This window comes from Eleutherodactylus coqui, chromosome 3 (genome assembly GCF_035609145.1).
Source record: "Eleutherodactylus coqui strain aEleCoq1 chromosome 3, aEleCoq1.hap1, whole genome shotgun sequence".
NCBI lineage: Eukaryota > Metazoa > Chordata > Amphibia > Anura > Eleutherodactylidae > Eleutherodactylus > Eleutherodactylus coqui.
Genome location: NC_089839.1, coordinates 232,921,753 through 232,938,053, shown reverse-complemented (window position 1 = coordinate 232,938,053; position 16,301 = coordinate 232,921,753). Strand labels below are relative to the sequence as shown.

Sequence of the window (16,301 nt, the reverse complement as noted above, 5' to 3'; positions counted from 1 at the left end):
TATCCCCTTCCCTCTGCAGCCCTTTGTGGCCTTTCTAACCAGGCCCCAGTTTTCATATCTGACATGGGTCACTTTAAGTGGTAATAATTTTGGAATGCTTTTACTTATGCAAATGATTGAGACAATTTTTTGAGACACATTGTATTACGTATTGGAGGAGAGAGGAGAGGGGGCGATACCTATCGATCCCGCCTCTGTTCCAGATTACTCACAGATTGACTATTCCGAACGCACTTGCCGCTGCCAACAGTCATGGCAAAACCTCGATTGATCACTCTAGCAGTATTGCAAGCGTGGAGTTTCTGGAATACAGGCTGATTTGTACCCAGCTTTCCCGGGCTTCTGCACGCATGCAAAGCGAAAACTCAAGTCACCACTTACCCGTTATAGCGCACTACAAAGCTCTACAATGCCCACACAAATACATGCTGCCACCACCTGTTTGTTAAAGGTAAACTGGAACCCAGACTTATGAACACAATCTTTAGAGTTTATGAGTGGTTTTAAAACGGACAAGGCTTAACTGATAAATTGTAGATTTATTCTAGGAAAGATCTATCAGTGCAAATACAGATGTACAAAAGATATACATAAAAGTATGTTACATGGGAGTATAAGGAAATACCAGATTAATACACAACAAGATAGTATTTTAATAAACAGTTAACAGAAAGTTACCAGATTTGGATATCAGTCCAATGTTCTGATTGGCGGAGACCCCGATACAAAGGGACAGTCCATATGCCGCAGCATCTCTCTGTAAATTGACAATTTGGATAAAGAACCCACTCAGTTTTAAGGCCTCCATAGAACCACACCCAGTCGGCCTTCTCCTGATGTTATCAGGCGGGTTGAGTAAATACGGGGAAAATCTACAGGAAACACAGATTTAATATTTCAGCCATATTTCCCTGGGAGGCGCTCCAATGAGGAAGATATGACCGTCGTGTTTAATATCAGGAATTTACCAATCCATAGATACTAAGCATGATTCATATATTGGGCCCAGGTACGAAGATACGCTTTTCAGAGTGTTCTGGGCCTCAATGCATGTGGATTAGAGATGAGCGAGCGTACTCAGAAAAGCACTACTCGCTCGAGTAATTTGCTTTATCCGAGTATCGCTGTGCTCGTCCCTGAAGATTCGGGTGCCGCTGCGGCTGACAGGTGAGTCGCAGCGGGGAGCAGGGGAGAGCGGGCGGGAGAGAGGGAGAGAAAGATCTCCCCTCCGTTCCTCCCCGCTCTCCCCTGCAGCTCCCCGCTCCGTGCCGGCACCCGAATCTTCAGGAACGAGCACAGCGATAGTGCTTTTCCGAGTACACTCGCTCATCTCTAATGTGGATGCATTTTATTCAGCTGGGCCGCCTGATTATAAAAATATTTTTCATATCGGGCTAGGCCCTTCAGATGACCCAGTAACCATTATTAAAAGATTTTCTTAATAAAAATCTTGTCACCGACTTGTCTTTGTGAACCAGCCTAAGTGACACAATATCTTGGTTGGGGTGGGGGGGGGGGGGGTTGTTATTTTGTACTTCCATGTTAATCGCTAGTTTTATTGCCAGTGGAACAGGATTCCCAGGTCTCTTGTACATCAAAAGACCTGGCAGATGCAGGGGAAGGGAATAAGATTAAAACATGAAACTCATCATTCCCAGCGGCAGATTGCTATGTTGGGGAATGCTTTATCAATATCTCTATATCACACACTCTATGCATTTTGTTTTTCACTTTTTATTAAAATATTTCCTAAATTTACAGAAAATTGCCAAAAAATTTTTTTTGAAATTTTCAGACTTTGAATATTGTTGCTTGTAGGATCATGCCATGAAAAAATAGATTAAAAAACCCAACATTTGTTATGTGCACGCTATATGTTGATAACATTTTGAAAGCGTCCTTTTATTTATTTTGGACATCCAAAAGCATGCAATTGTGGCAATTTTGCTGAAAACATCCAAAATCTATTTAAGAGACCAATTCAGTTCGGAGATTACTTTGAGGGGGCCTAAATATTAGAAACCCTTATAAAATCACTTCATTTTAAAAAGTGCACCAAAACATTTTCAAAATGGAAATGACAAACTTTAGGTGTTTCATAGGAACCCAATCCCCCACGTGGCTGTACTGTGTAACATGACTCAAACACAGGCCTCAAATTAGCGGAATCAGACTCGGCGCCCCCTATGCTCACCTCTCTGGATCCGCTGCGAGTGTCTCGTTCGGCGCGCATGTGCAGTGCAGTGCTCACAGCGGACGTATCGCGGGATGGTTGGCTTCTATTGACTGTAATGGAAGCCGTCTGCTCAATTTTCCGCACAGAATAGAACATGCTGCAATTCTCCCCTCCGATCGGAAAATTGCAGTTGATTTCCACTCGTGGGCAGGGGAGAATCGTTTACCACAGCATGCCTATGGTCGGACATTGCTGCAGAATTCGCGGTGGGTGTCTGGCCACGAATTCCGCAGCAATAATCCATCCGTGGGCATTCGTCCTTAAAATGGGACAATTTTTCATCGCTATATTCATAGAACAATTATTTTTTATTTTTCCATATGTGACTGTATGGGAGGCCTGGAGAAAAAAAAACAACATTTTTCATAGTATTCAGAGTCATAAATTTTTTATTCTTTCCCACCTATGAAGCTGCATGAGGTTTTTTAATTATACCATTTGGGGGGGCATACAACTTTTGAAGCACTCTTCATTTTATTTCTGTGAGTCAGGATGATCAAAAACAGTGATTTTGGAGTGGTTGTTTTTTTATCTTTGTTTTTGATGGTGTTCACTATATGGGATTAGGGACATAATTTTATAGTACCAGTCATTATGAAGGAGTCGATACCAAATGTGGTTTTTTTTGCTTTAAATTTGCATTTTTCCAATAAAAATAACATTTTATTGGGAAAAAATTGAGATTTTCTGATTTTTCCCGGAGAGAGGTTTACAACTGAAAATATTTATAATTTTTTAAATATCACATCTGTTTGAAGATGCGATCCATTGATCTCTTTGACAATGCACTTCACTATTTATGCAGTACAGTGTATTACCCGGTCATTGTCAAAGATGAACACTGATCCTCACAGGCCACCGTACATGGCAAACCCTGAGGCATATATTTATTTTCAGCCCCACTTCTGCACTATTCAGCAAATCCAGCAACCTGATTGGTTGTTTGTGTTGTCTGTTTCAGAATTCCAGCAACCTGATTGGTGAATAGTGCTGAAGTGGGTCTGAAAATAAATCTATGCAACCCGGAGACCATGTTTTCAGCACAGGTTGCCATGGATACCATTGGCACCATGTGATCTCATTGCAGTGTTGAGTGGTAGAAGGAGGGAGAACTCTCCCTCTTTAAACCCTTTAGATGGTGCAGTCTGCATTGACAGTACCATCTAAAGGGTTAAGTCGGTAGGATCGAGCTTTAAGTGCCATCTGGGGCATTAACTTAAAGGGGTTGTCCCGTGAAATCAAGTGGGGTTATACACTTCTGTATGGCCATATTAATGCACTTTGTAATATACATCGTGCATTAAATATGAGCCATACAGAAGTTATTCACTTACCCACTCCGTTGCTGGCGTCCCCGTCTCCATGGCTCCGACTAATTTCTGCATCTTCTGGCTTCTTTAGACGCGCTTGCGCTGTCTGGTCTTCTGCTCTGTTGAATGGGGCCGCTCCGGCGTGCTCGCGCCGGAGAGCTGGTCTGCGCATAGTCATCGTAGCTCCGCCTCCGTCACGTGGTGCCGATCAGCCAATTAGGTGGCTGTAATCAGCAGTGGAACGCAAGACTTGAGAAGATAATCCACGGTGCACCATGGGAGAAGACCCGCGGTGCATCCTTCGGAAAGGACCGGCGGCCATCTTTAAAAGAAGAAACTGCCCGAATGGGGAAGCAGGTAAGCGATTTTTTTTTTAAATAACAAAGGGATTGTTTTTAACGGGGCACAATGTGGGGGCATGTAGAAAAAATTTTTTTTGATTTTGCCGCGGGACAACCCCTTTAACTGCATTCCTACAGTCCCCTAAAGGGACTTGAACTTGTGATTATTTGATTGCTCATACAGTATGATACAATACCATAATATTCCATTATACAGCATTCCGACAGGCAGTCTATCCAGAGGACGTAACTCTACATCCTTTTGGATGAAGGGAGGGGTCCTAGGCGATTCGCACAACTTGGGTCCTCACCCCTATAGTTTTTTTTATTAATATATCACACCTTACAGTACTGAGATCACTGGTTTTATTTTAGTTGTTTAGAGCCTAGGACAACAGGCCTGCTAAGACTTAAAGGAGTTTTGGGAAAGACATAAAATATACCATGCAGTGCTTACCTGTTAAATGTCACATTTTAGGCTGGGAAGCAAGTACATAGCACTGTCGCATCCTTATCCTGTTTACCTTTGTAACAGATAGAGCATCAAAACTAACCTCAGTTCATATATAGAGCCCCAGAACAGAGTTCATAACATAAACAAAACACCAGAACCAACCAAGGATGGCAGATTTTGATACATAGTCTCATTGAAGCCAAGCCAAACCATACAAGACCAGCCAATGCCACCATGCAAGGTATGGAGCCATCTGCTTTTGGCAGAAAGACAGCTCCATGCAACACAGTGACTGGCCAAATGAAATGGGTAATCAGTCACCAATGGTCCTGAGTTGCGGACCCCAGGGAATCTGCTATTGATGACTTATCCATCAATAGCCAGAAGTAGAACAACCTCATTAAAATTGGAGTGCTTATCCACATGCTATCAATATTTGATCTGTGGGGATCCAACTCCCAGAACACAAACAGGTGAGTAAAAGGAAGGAGAGTCACATTCCCTTCATTGTACACAGGCATAGCGTAAGGGGGCATTCCCACGAACGTATATCGGCTCGGTTTTCACGCTGAGCCGATATACGTCGTCCTCATCTGCAAGGGGGGGGGGGATGGAAGAGCCAGGAGCAGGAACTGAGCTCCCGCCCCCTCTCTGCCTCCTCTCCGCCCCTCTGCACTATTTGCAATGGGGAGAGGTGGAACGGGGGCGGGGCTAATTCTCGGAACTTAGCCCTGCCCCACCTCCTTTCATTGCAAATAGTGCAGAGGGGTGGAGAGGAGGCAGAGAGGGGGCGGGAGCTCAGTTCCTGCTCCTGGCTCTTCCATCCTCCCCCCCTGCAGATGAGGACGACGTATATCGGTTCGGCGTGAAAACCGAGCCAATATACGTTCCTGGGAATGCAGCCTAATACTTATAGACTGTAGAACCAAGCACAGGCATTAGTGTCTCTTTTTGAGCAGAACCCAGTTGTATTTTGCAGATTTATAAGGGTCCAATTACAGGGATTTCTGCTAATCAAGAATTAACATTAACGTCTCAGAGAAACCCTTAAATGCTACAACTAGTTGCCGATTACTAAAAGGCGTTGTCTCATGTCAACACAACCATTCCTTAATTTTGTGCTAGGGCATATGAAAGTTGTTTGGAAGGGTAGGAGGTGTTACCTGCTTGAAACCTAAGTTATGAATAATAGTGGAAAGCTATTAAACTGCAATTCTTACTCTGGACAAGCATTTGATTGTCTACATGCAATACCACAATTGCCAAAAGTCCATCGTCTACTGCCAGGCCATCAGTTACAACCGGATCTGCTCCAACCCAACAGACAGAGAGGAACATTTTAAAATCAGGGTTAACATCCCACCTCAATTGATGACCAAATCACCACAGCAACCAGGATACCCAGAAATCAACTACTCCAATACAAGGAGAAAAAAAAAAAAAAAATGTGTGCCTTTAGTAGTGACCTACAATTCACAGCTAGAAGTACTAAGGAAAACCGCAAAGAAACTCCATCATACCCTACACAAGGATGACGGTATGAAAACCATATTCTCTGACCCTTCCCTTCTATGTTACAGGCAACCTCCAAGTCTGAGGAACTTTATAATCAGGAGTGCATTGCCCTCTGACACACAAAAAGGAACTTATCCCTGTAAGGTAAGGAGCTGCAATACCTGCTAACATATACTGACTGCGGACAGGATACGGATCCCCAACACACAGCAGGACTATAAGATCCCGTGGACATTCACATGTTCCACGTCCAATGTTGTATACCTGTTCCGCTGCAGTGAATGTCCTGGTGGAGAGCTTTATATTAGGGAAACAGGACAAAAACTTGGAGCCAGGATGAAATCTCATCGCCACACATTCAGGCTGCATTCCCACAAACGTATATCGGCTCGGTTTTCACGCCGAGCCGATATATGTCGTCCTCATGTGCGGGGGGGGGGGGATGGAAGAGCCAGGAGCAGGAACTGAGCTCCCGCCCCCTCTCTGCCTCCTCTTCTCTTCGCCCCTCTGCACTATTTGCAATGAAAGGAGCCAGGACAGGGGCGGGGCTAAGTCACGAGAATTAGCCTCGCCCCCGTTCCGCCTCTTCCCATTGCAAATAGCGCAGAGGGGCGAAGAGGAGGCAGAGAGGGGGCGGGAGCTCAGTTCCTGCTCCTGGCTCTTCCATCCTCCCCCCCCCCTGCACACGAGGACAACGTATATCGGCTCAGCATGAAAACCGAGCCGATATACGTTCGTGGGAATGCACCCTTAGAGAGGGAAAGGCTGAATGTGGCAAAACATTTTTGTGGTCATGGACACAACATAGAGCAGATGAGAGTTATCATGCTGAAGGGCAACTTCAAGTTACAGCGTCACAGAAGAATTTGGGAGTATAAATTTATGGCCATTTTTTGATACCCTCAAGAATGGAATGAACCTCGGAGTGGGATTCTTCCATCAGTGAAGAATATGAAGGGTCTGAAGGAAGTCAAGAGGGGAATCCTTAAGGATAGCACCCAGGGTGTATATGGAGACACCTGGGGGATGAGTGGGTCTGGGGATGGCATAGTCTCTCTCCAAGGAGAGCACCCAAAAGGGGTGCTATTCTCAATCATTGTTTTACAAACTTGGTAAAAACTCATACTTTGATTTAAAGGAATGCTGCCCTCCAATAGATGGCATTGCAGAGGCATTGGTTCTATCTTCCTTGTTTGCAGGTCTGAAGGAGAGATTTTACATTCGTTTCACATTCTTTGTTACTGGACTGATTTACTGTTATGGTCAGCCCTCCCTGCTATTGATCCCAATAGGTCTGTGCCCTCTTACCCTCCGTTTCTGGTATGTATTTAGTGTAAATTAAGTTCACCATGTTCGTGCCCTCCCTTGTGATCATATGTATTTATTAAATACATCGCTAGATTTATTCCATTGTGCCTGAGGAAGGACCCCTGTGAGGTCAGATTGCTCACTATAACATCATGTGTTTTTGTTAGCCATTAAAAGGTATCATATCTACAAGATTACTTGATTTCTCTTACTGAGAAGAATCACATAAAATGCAGACACACTGCAGTAAAAGAATAAGTATTTAACATAGCTGTGATTAGGGCTCTTTCACACAGGTGGAATCATTCCACCGGGACGCTGTGAAACTCTGCATCAAAAGCCACAGGGCTAACTACAAATTTTTATGTGGAATTACAGGCTGATTTAAGGCAATTTTATATTCTCATCAAAATCCGTACAGAGCCATGCGTATTTTAATACAGAGTTTACCGCAATTTGAGGCGCCGAATGTGCCGAATTCCGCTAGTGTGAAAAGGTCCCTTAGTGTGCAAAGCAATATTCAAATGCCTTCTATAAGTTGTCTTGTATATGTAGCACAGTAATTTTCCTAATTTACTACTCAGAGTCCCAGCCAGTATTCACCTTGTAAATTTAGTCAAACAGATACTATGGCCAATAACCATAAAACCAAATATTTCTCTTCGACAACAATGGTACTCAAATTAGTCGTCTGATGTTACAGTCCATTTGTGTTAAGGAACAATGAATTGTGCATTTCAGACACATTGGTTGGAGCAGCAGCATTGTATTTGGCTGCAGTTTGCTTGATTGTGTACTCTTCAGGCACCCTCCTCTGACCCCCTTCGTCAACTAGTTAACATACAAAGGATGCCCTCTTGCTAGATGTTTTTCCTTGATTACAGCATTATCTGTGTTCTCTCAATATTATATTTCCACAATTTTATTTCTAGCCCCCTAAAATACCAGAAACCTTGTGAAATGAAGTCCAAAGTAGTCTTGATTTTCCATGTTAAAGCTTGGACTATGTTAGCGCTATATAAGCAATGGGAAAATAAAATTAGATAAGCCTAACATCCTAGTAGTAGCCAGGAAAAAAGCAAGTGGTGAAACAGTAGAAAACCAATAGCTTGAACTGCTATTGAGTTTGCCTGAGCTGACACAATAGTGTCCAGTGGGTGCAGGACAACAAGGCCCAGCCACAACTGGAAAATTGACTTTTTGCAGAGGACAACCTCACTTGTGCATTATTTACTGTTGAAGGTTTATGACGTTTTAGGTTATTTCCCCGACCTTATTCATCTAATGAGCTTATTGAAATTACACAGGTACTTGCCCTGTTTAAATTAGAGGATGTGTTTCACTATCCTCATTCCTCATCACTGTATATATCCAAAGTTTGACATTCCCACCCCAGACATCCAGCAAATGACATCTCCAAAGTCAGTTATAAATAGGGCCAATTGTTTGCCACCTGGATAGATTTCTCATGTGTAAATTCACAAATGATTATTACATTGAATTGATAGTATGCTGCTGTAGTTAATTACTTCATTGGAAGATGACTAGAATAGAAATACGTTAGGACCAGCATTTGAAAAGCTCCTGCTGTTTTGTCAAATCCTGTCTTGAAGGTTGTGGCTAGAGTAGTTGCTATGCAACTGTCTCATACCCTAATTGTTTGGAGTGGGTTAGCAGACCACATTGCCACAGCTGAGCTAATTTGGAGAAGAATTCCCAATTAGCATCTTTTAAACTATTCCTGGCTTCTGTAATGTATTGCTGGTTATAGTGCAAGTAATATGCATTTAAATCCAGTATTCCTTGTATGTTTCTAGAATTGCATGCCTAGTGTAGCCTGGACTGTCTTGTTGGGGTAGTTTTGTTCCTGTGGTTACTTATAGCCCAGTACTTTCTTCTTAGCCTTGTAATTTGTTGATTTCTTTTTTCAGGTTTGTCTTGCTTCTTAGTTTTGATCAGGTTGTTTCTCTTGTTTTAGGAACTTCATTTCCTCTCATTGTTGGACAGGGTCAGTGTTTTATGGTATTATGCAGATAGGTTAAGGAAAGACAGTGTAATCTAGTGTTAGAGTCAGTTAATTATCTGTTCACCATCACCCATCTGCTCTACTTTCTGACTACCGTCATCTGATTACTATCAGCTTCCTGTTCCCTCCATCCATTGGCGAGTTCCTGTACTTACATTTTTCTTTTGCTACCTACATGTGTTGATACATGCTTCATATTATTGCTCATTTAACTGCCTAGTTGTTACCCCCAAAACTTACAGTAGGGCCAAATTATGTATCCGGATACTGTAGACAGATAGCACCCAGGAAAAGCAACTGCTATAGGTGAGGGCCAGTTTTATCACGTTCTATTGTAATACTACCAGCTGAGCATGTTACATAGAACATCAAAGTGCTATTTTAGCCACACAACAGTCTACACATTTACTTTAGGCAATAAACATCACACAAATGATCACATGTTCACAAAAACAGATTATAGTTCCACTTTTTGACATCCTCAACTCCTTCCAGTTTCCTTTGTCTTTTATTCAGAATGAAGACAGTGCCTTGAGAATTTGATAACTGATAAAAGATTTTGTAGATGGACTGTAAATTGTCAAGAATGTTAAAAAAAAACAAACAATCAACTATTCTACACAGCAAGAACATAGAAGACATGCAACAAACATTAGAAGATACGCCGGAGTCCTGCATATGTCACAGCTACGCATGGAGCCACAACTGAGGAACACCAAGTCCTTGCAGCCCTGTACTATGCAGTAGTAGGTAATTTATGTGTTATGACTGTGTATTACATTGTATTAGGGAGGTATTCTCTCCCATAAAAAAACACTGCATGTGATGTTCAATTAGAACTCCATATAACTTAGATGTTGCACTGAGCCAAAATATGGTCATGTGCTTCAAGCCTCAGAGAACATTCTTGTTTTATTAGCAAATATGCAGTTGCAAGAAAAGGTAAGTGAACCCTTTGAAACTATATGGATAAATACACTGATTGCTAATATATTGTAAAAAATGGTTGAATGTTATCCAAGTCACAATTCTAGACAAACACATTCTAACTAAACAGCTTCATATCTTTTACGGAGCACGTTAAACATTCACAATGAAGAGAGAAAAAAATGTGTTAATGACTTCTTCAAGTGCTAATTGACAAAAGGTATTTCAATTAAGGTAGTGAGATTGGAAGTGTGGGTTTAACAGGTGCTTTGCTCATTAATTAAAGGCATACAAAGCCTGCTTATTGACTATTAAACATTACATAAATACCTGGATAAGAACGTGACAGATGACCTTCCTTTAAAGCTGATAAATCTAAAAGTGATGCACCAAGGCTGCAGTGATCGTATTACTGCATATACATTAAATGGCACAGAACTTGGGACAACAGAATAAGAGGAGTTCAGTATTCCAGTTACAAATAGGCTTAACAGCAATATTCAATGTCAAGCAACTGCAAATAAGATTTTGGGGGTTTAGGAAAAAAACAAAAACATGATTTGGACTACAATACCACATTGTCCCAATAGAGTGCAAGTAAAAATACATTTCCCCTCAAATCCCTGGAGGTAATGTCATAGGTGGCTGTTTATACCAGACGCCCCATGGAACACAACCTAAAATGCCCAACTGATGATATTGTGGTTTCGGTATAGCTCATTCAATTGATGAGTGCTGCCATTAGGCTAATTTCACTCTGGCGAGCGCTATATGGGGCCACAAATCCTACACACTTATTGCGCTCCCCATCAAGTGAACTCCCCGTGGAGGTGAGGTATTGTCATGTCAAAAATGCCTCGCATCAGTTTGGGGAAGAAGCGATCCTCCGCCGTGGCAGAGGATCGCAGAGTTTCTCCCATTGCTTCCAATGGAAGACCTCCACTGAAAACAATGGGCGGTGCAATGTAAGAGCACGCATGCACAAGATAGAACATGCCATGATTTGTTTCCTCCATAGCATCGCGGTGCCATTCAGGCATCGCTCATGTGTATGAGCCCATTCAAAAGAACGGGGTCATATTTGTGCATCTAGCAACGCAAAAATCTCACACGACTTTTTGGTCTTTGTGAAGGCAGCCTTCATGCATAGCATGTTCACAGACGGTTGTTGACATAATCTACTATAAATAATGAGGCACAAGGAGAGAGGCTGCTGCAAATTAGTTTACAGTCTTTATGAGAGATGGTTTTGGAAGAATAAGGGAGATTGATCAAACAGGAGCTGAAGAAAAGTGAAGCCGTTGCTCATAGCAGGCAGATTTCACTTTTTTTCAGAAGCGCCTTTGAAAAGGAAAGAAGGAATCCGATAGGTTGCTATGAACAGCCACTCCACTTTCCCATGAGTTTTAATAATTCAAATTCAAAGAATTTCAAGCATAACAAGGCGGAATATTATAAGGAAGCCTCAGGGTACGTTCAGACGTCAGAGACATTTCTGCTATCAAAAATCCGTTCACTACAACTGAATGGGGTTCTTTCTGCCGCGTGTATGGATGTTTACAAACCCCATTCAGACGTATAGAGCGGCAAAAAAATGCCACTCTTAAGCCCAGTGTAAAGCACTACTAAGTCAAGCCGCCCATAGGGATGCATTAGCAACCGCAAAACAATTTTAAGCATGCGCATGTGATTTTTTTTCCCCGGCATATGAATCGCACGAAAGGAAAAAAATTGCAGCTTGTCCCATTTTTCTGTGGATCCCATTGAAGTCAATTGAAGCAGTCTGAGCCGTGGCACAGCTACTGTGGATGTACTGCGGATCTGCAGGAGATTTACAAAAAAAAAAAAAGAGCACTGCGCATGCGTCCGGCACTCCAGGACGCATTGGCCGTGCCGAAGAAGGAAGATCCGTCCGGCACGCAGGAAACCAGCACTGGATCTGGACAGGTCTCTTCCTGTCCATGTCTGCAGGCACGACTGGATTCCGCTGTGAGGCTCAGCAGTGAAATTCATCTGTGCAAGTGAACATTGGGCCTTACTCTACTCCTACACATGGCAGTATCTGGAAGCCAAGCATAGAGTGGAACAAAAAAACTGAAAAGTATAATGGAAAGATTTGTACCTCTTCTGATTTTCTTGTCCCCACTCCTGGTTTTGGCTTACAATTAGCAGGAGACAAGCTCAAAAGCATTAACAGTCAGGCCTCGTTCACACGGGCAACATGGCATCGCTGCGAGAAAATTGCAGTGATTCGCATCACTGGTCCGTGCGATATCGGTGCTATTTCTTGCAATGATACCGCGACTTTGGCTGGGGATTCAAAAATACCCGCCTGCTGAAAGCGCTGGCTGTGATTGGCTGATGCTTAGCCAATCACAGCCAGCATTTGATGAATGGCTGTGATTGGTTCAATTACTGCCATTCATCGAGCGCTGGTTGTGACTGGCTGATGCTTAGCCAATCACAGCCAGGGCTTCCAGAAGGCGGGGATTTTTGAATCCCCGGCCAGAAGAGGAGAAGATCACTGCTGTGGGACCCGGGGAGAAGATGCCGCCAGGCTGACAGAGTGGGACAGTTGATGTATGTGTGGTTTTTGTTTTTTATTCTGCAGCCAGGGCTTAAATTTTAGCTTTGACAGTAGAATTTCCTACTGTCAAAGTTGCATTGCACCGCACGAAAATCGTGTTTTCGTGTGATGCGATGCAACAGGGAGGAAGACTCCATAGAGAAACATGGAATACAAAGCCTCACAAGTCGTGTGCATATAGCGGGACCTGTGAGGTTTTTGTGTCGTTTTGTAGCATGCTAGCAAACATCGCATGCGTGAAGGAACCCATAGGAAAGCATGGGCTTCTCATACATGCGATTTGTAGCATTGTAGCAACGCTACATAATCGCCCATGTGAACGAGGCCTCAGCCTCATCCCTATAGCTATAATATAAGGCTACTGTGCATTATACAAGGATCTAGCCAGAAGATATCAGACGTCAGTATAGGCAGAGTGGGCATAGTTTCCTCACTTTGAACATGCATTCATGAACCAACACAGCAGGCAATAAATGCAGTACAGTCCTATTTACACAAAACAATGTAAGCCTCGATACGAGCAACACATTATTGTGTTGGTATAGTACATTCTGCATGCTGGTTTTGAGCACGGAATATGCTGTACCAATTTCCCATAGGCGGCCATGTTGCCACTCACACGGATTGCAAGAAAAATGTGTGCAAAAAAAATAAATAAAATCAATTGCACCATGTTCCATTTTGTGCATACATGCCAAGATAGTACATAGCGAAGGGTGGCATGCCATCAATTATGGTAGTCTGAGTCCGGCCTAATGATCCAAACATTTCTGATCAACTGAAACAATTACCCAGTGGACAAAACCATCAGAATAAGTTTATTGCTTAGTGATAATAGACTGGTCGTTTCTGCATTACCCTCATCTTTGTAGGTATATCGCTGCCCCCTAATTTTCATCCCTAACTATATTTCTAGCATGAGTAAATTTCTGTATAAGATTGGCCCCCATATGTAACTGTAATGCTATAGAGGTCCATTTTATGCTTGTATCGATATTGTACATCGGGAAGAATTAATCTGTGGTTAATAGAAATTAAATATAAGACAGATGTTCCTGGTACTTGCACCATATTTATCAAACATTCTCATGTTTAATATATTTTGTCTGCCGGCACGATGTTTTGGTCGCCCATATCATACCCAATAATGAGTGGCTGTATTATTTTAGGTGTCACATAGAATGGAAACCCCTATTTGCTTACCAGTACGACTAAACCTAATGGATAGGCAGTCATACTCCGGTACATTTGCCCTTGCATCAAAGGGTGATGAGATGACTCCTATATCGTACTGCATTATGTTGACACATTGCGGTAATGTTGCAATTTTTTTTTCCAGTCATTTTCAAAATCACAGCTTAAATACTGCCGTACCGCAATGTGTGAACACAGTCCTATAGTAACTCTTCATCACTTTACGTATTGCTTGTAAAAGCACATTATGGTAAATTCTAACACTTGCAAATAGATGTGGTGGTCACCGACTGAGTGTACATCGCATTGACAGCCAGCAGAGACTGTGGTCGGTAATCAACCCTTACAGAATAAGACTTCATTACTGTTCACCTCCTGCCCTGTTGTACTGTGGTCAAGACAATTCATCTCGCAAATGCCAATGTGTTTATAACTAGAAGTCATGTGCCAGGCTATAGGAAAAACATCCATGGACGGTCGTCCGCACTCACTTCCACAATGCAGCTTAATATTTTCTAAACACAAGTCTGCTATTGTCGTGCTCACGAGAACAATTTATTGGGCTACAGGAAATTCTCATTATTCATAAACATTTCATTAGTAGTCAGGCTGCAAAACAGGAAGCCTAGGTTTTATCATGAAAAAGGGGAAATGGGAAGTTATAGATCTACTCCTGGCAATAAGACAGTTAACTCATCGGATGGCTAAAACACACCCACAATGTGAAATTATATGACCAATTCACTCGAGTAGGCACAAAGTTCAGCAGTCATAACAGGAGGGTAAAAGGTGGGGGGTGCAGAGATACCAAAGTGAAAACAGAACTTTACACACTATAAAGCCAGAAGAAAATTCTAGACTAACCAATACATGCATGCTAAGAAGCAATAGCAGTGGGGTAAAATGAAATTCCCATATACAGATAACTTAGAGTCAATGTAACCAGTAGGAGGATAAAACAGATAAACATGTTGACAGTAGAATTATTCTATAGCAGAATCACAACAGTTTAGTTACAATATATATATATGTAGCAATAAATATGGATGCTTATAAACAAGCAGTCTGCTATAAATAGAGCCAAGCAGGGATATGCAAGAAACCCAATCTCCCGTCTGACAGCAGACTGCAGGCCTTTTAGCTCTTCTAACCTACATAGAAATAAACAGGATACAATTGAAATCACAGCAGGAATTATTTTTGTCTCCCCATTGACAGAGACTTCAGATCTGACTCCCTACCTTTCAGCGATGCTGCTGCGTTAAACGATTTAGTGCTTTTTTTTTTTGGACTCCGGAGCGCAAAAAAAAAAAAAAAGGAAGCAATGACGTTGGGATGAATAGACGTTTAGGGTGAACACAGCTGAACAGAAGTGTAAAAGCTCCTTTTTGCAGGCGCTCAGCAGGAAAAGAGAAGAGAGAAAAAAAAAAGAACAGGAGAGAGGAAAATAGGGAGGGGATGGGAGGGGTGAGAGACAGCTACTCATATAGACAGCCGGTCTAGCAGGCCTTCATAATGCTCAGGCACAAAACACAGCTGTGGCTATAAGCAGAACTGCTCCTTATCCTTGCCTGCTGGCTACTACATTGTCCTTGGAGCCTTTCATTGTAATTGCTACAATGTCTGCACACATTGATGTCCAATTACCTGTACAATGTTGCTCTGGTTAGAAATGCAGGAGGGAAAAGCTTCTGGAATGGAAAGTGTTACAGTGAAAGGCGCCGTGGATGCTAAAGATCACTGAGCGCATCTGTTTCGTGAGCCTAATATAATGCCAGTTTACTGACACAGGTCTTCACTGACATAATGCTGAACGAACAAGACAATGCTTTACGTCTTTGCAGAATTAGGATGTTCCTTTATGACCCCAGTATCTGATCTGCTGGATCGCACTATGATGGCCAACATTCTAAAAATCATTTACAATGACATCTTCTTTCGAGCAAGAGTAACCAAGCCTATAATGTATATTGCTACTATGTATCACTAACCAGCTGCTTCCAGTATGCCAGGTTCATGCAGGAACACCGTGTGGACTTGGGAAATCTACCAACTATTGCACCAAAAACAAAGCTAGAATTGGGCATTATGTTGTATTTTTCTGCACAAAAGTGTCCCTTTGTTCACATCATGTGTAAGACTTCATTCCTACATCCATATTCATACTTTGCATCATTATGAGGAGTGGGTTAAAACACACAAAGGAGGAAATAAATAAAATCTTGTTATTTGTATAGCGCCACGTTATTCTGCAGCACTTTTAAGTAATTTATTTATTACCCCCACCAAGTGTGGTACTCATTTTACCGACCTCAGAAGGATGGAAGGCTGGGTCAACCTTGAGCCGGCTACCTGAACCAAGCGGGGATTGAACTCGCAACCTTCAGGTCATGAGTAGAGATG

General features: G+C 42.4%; 1 protein-coding gene across 1 annotated transcript in view; it reads right to left on the bottom strand.

The window, feature by feature from the left end:
• C3H1orf21 (chromosome 3 C1orf21 homolog) overlaps positions 1 to 15,312 on the bottom strand; it is a 128,931-nt gene extending 113,619 nt beyond the window's left edge. Inside the window, exon 1 of the mRNA XM_066597090.1 lies at positions 15,140 to 15,312. The gene's annotated coding sequence lies outside the window, so the exon portion shown is untranslated. The remainder of the gene's footprint in view (positions 1 to 15,139) is intronic.
• Between the last annotated feature and the right edge of the window lie 989 nt (positions 15,313 to 16,301).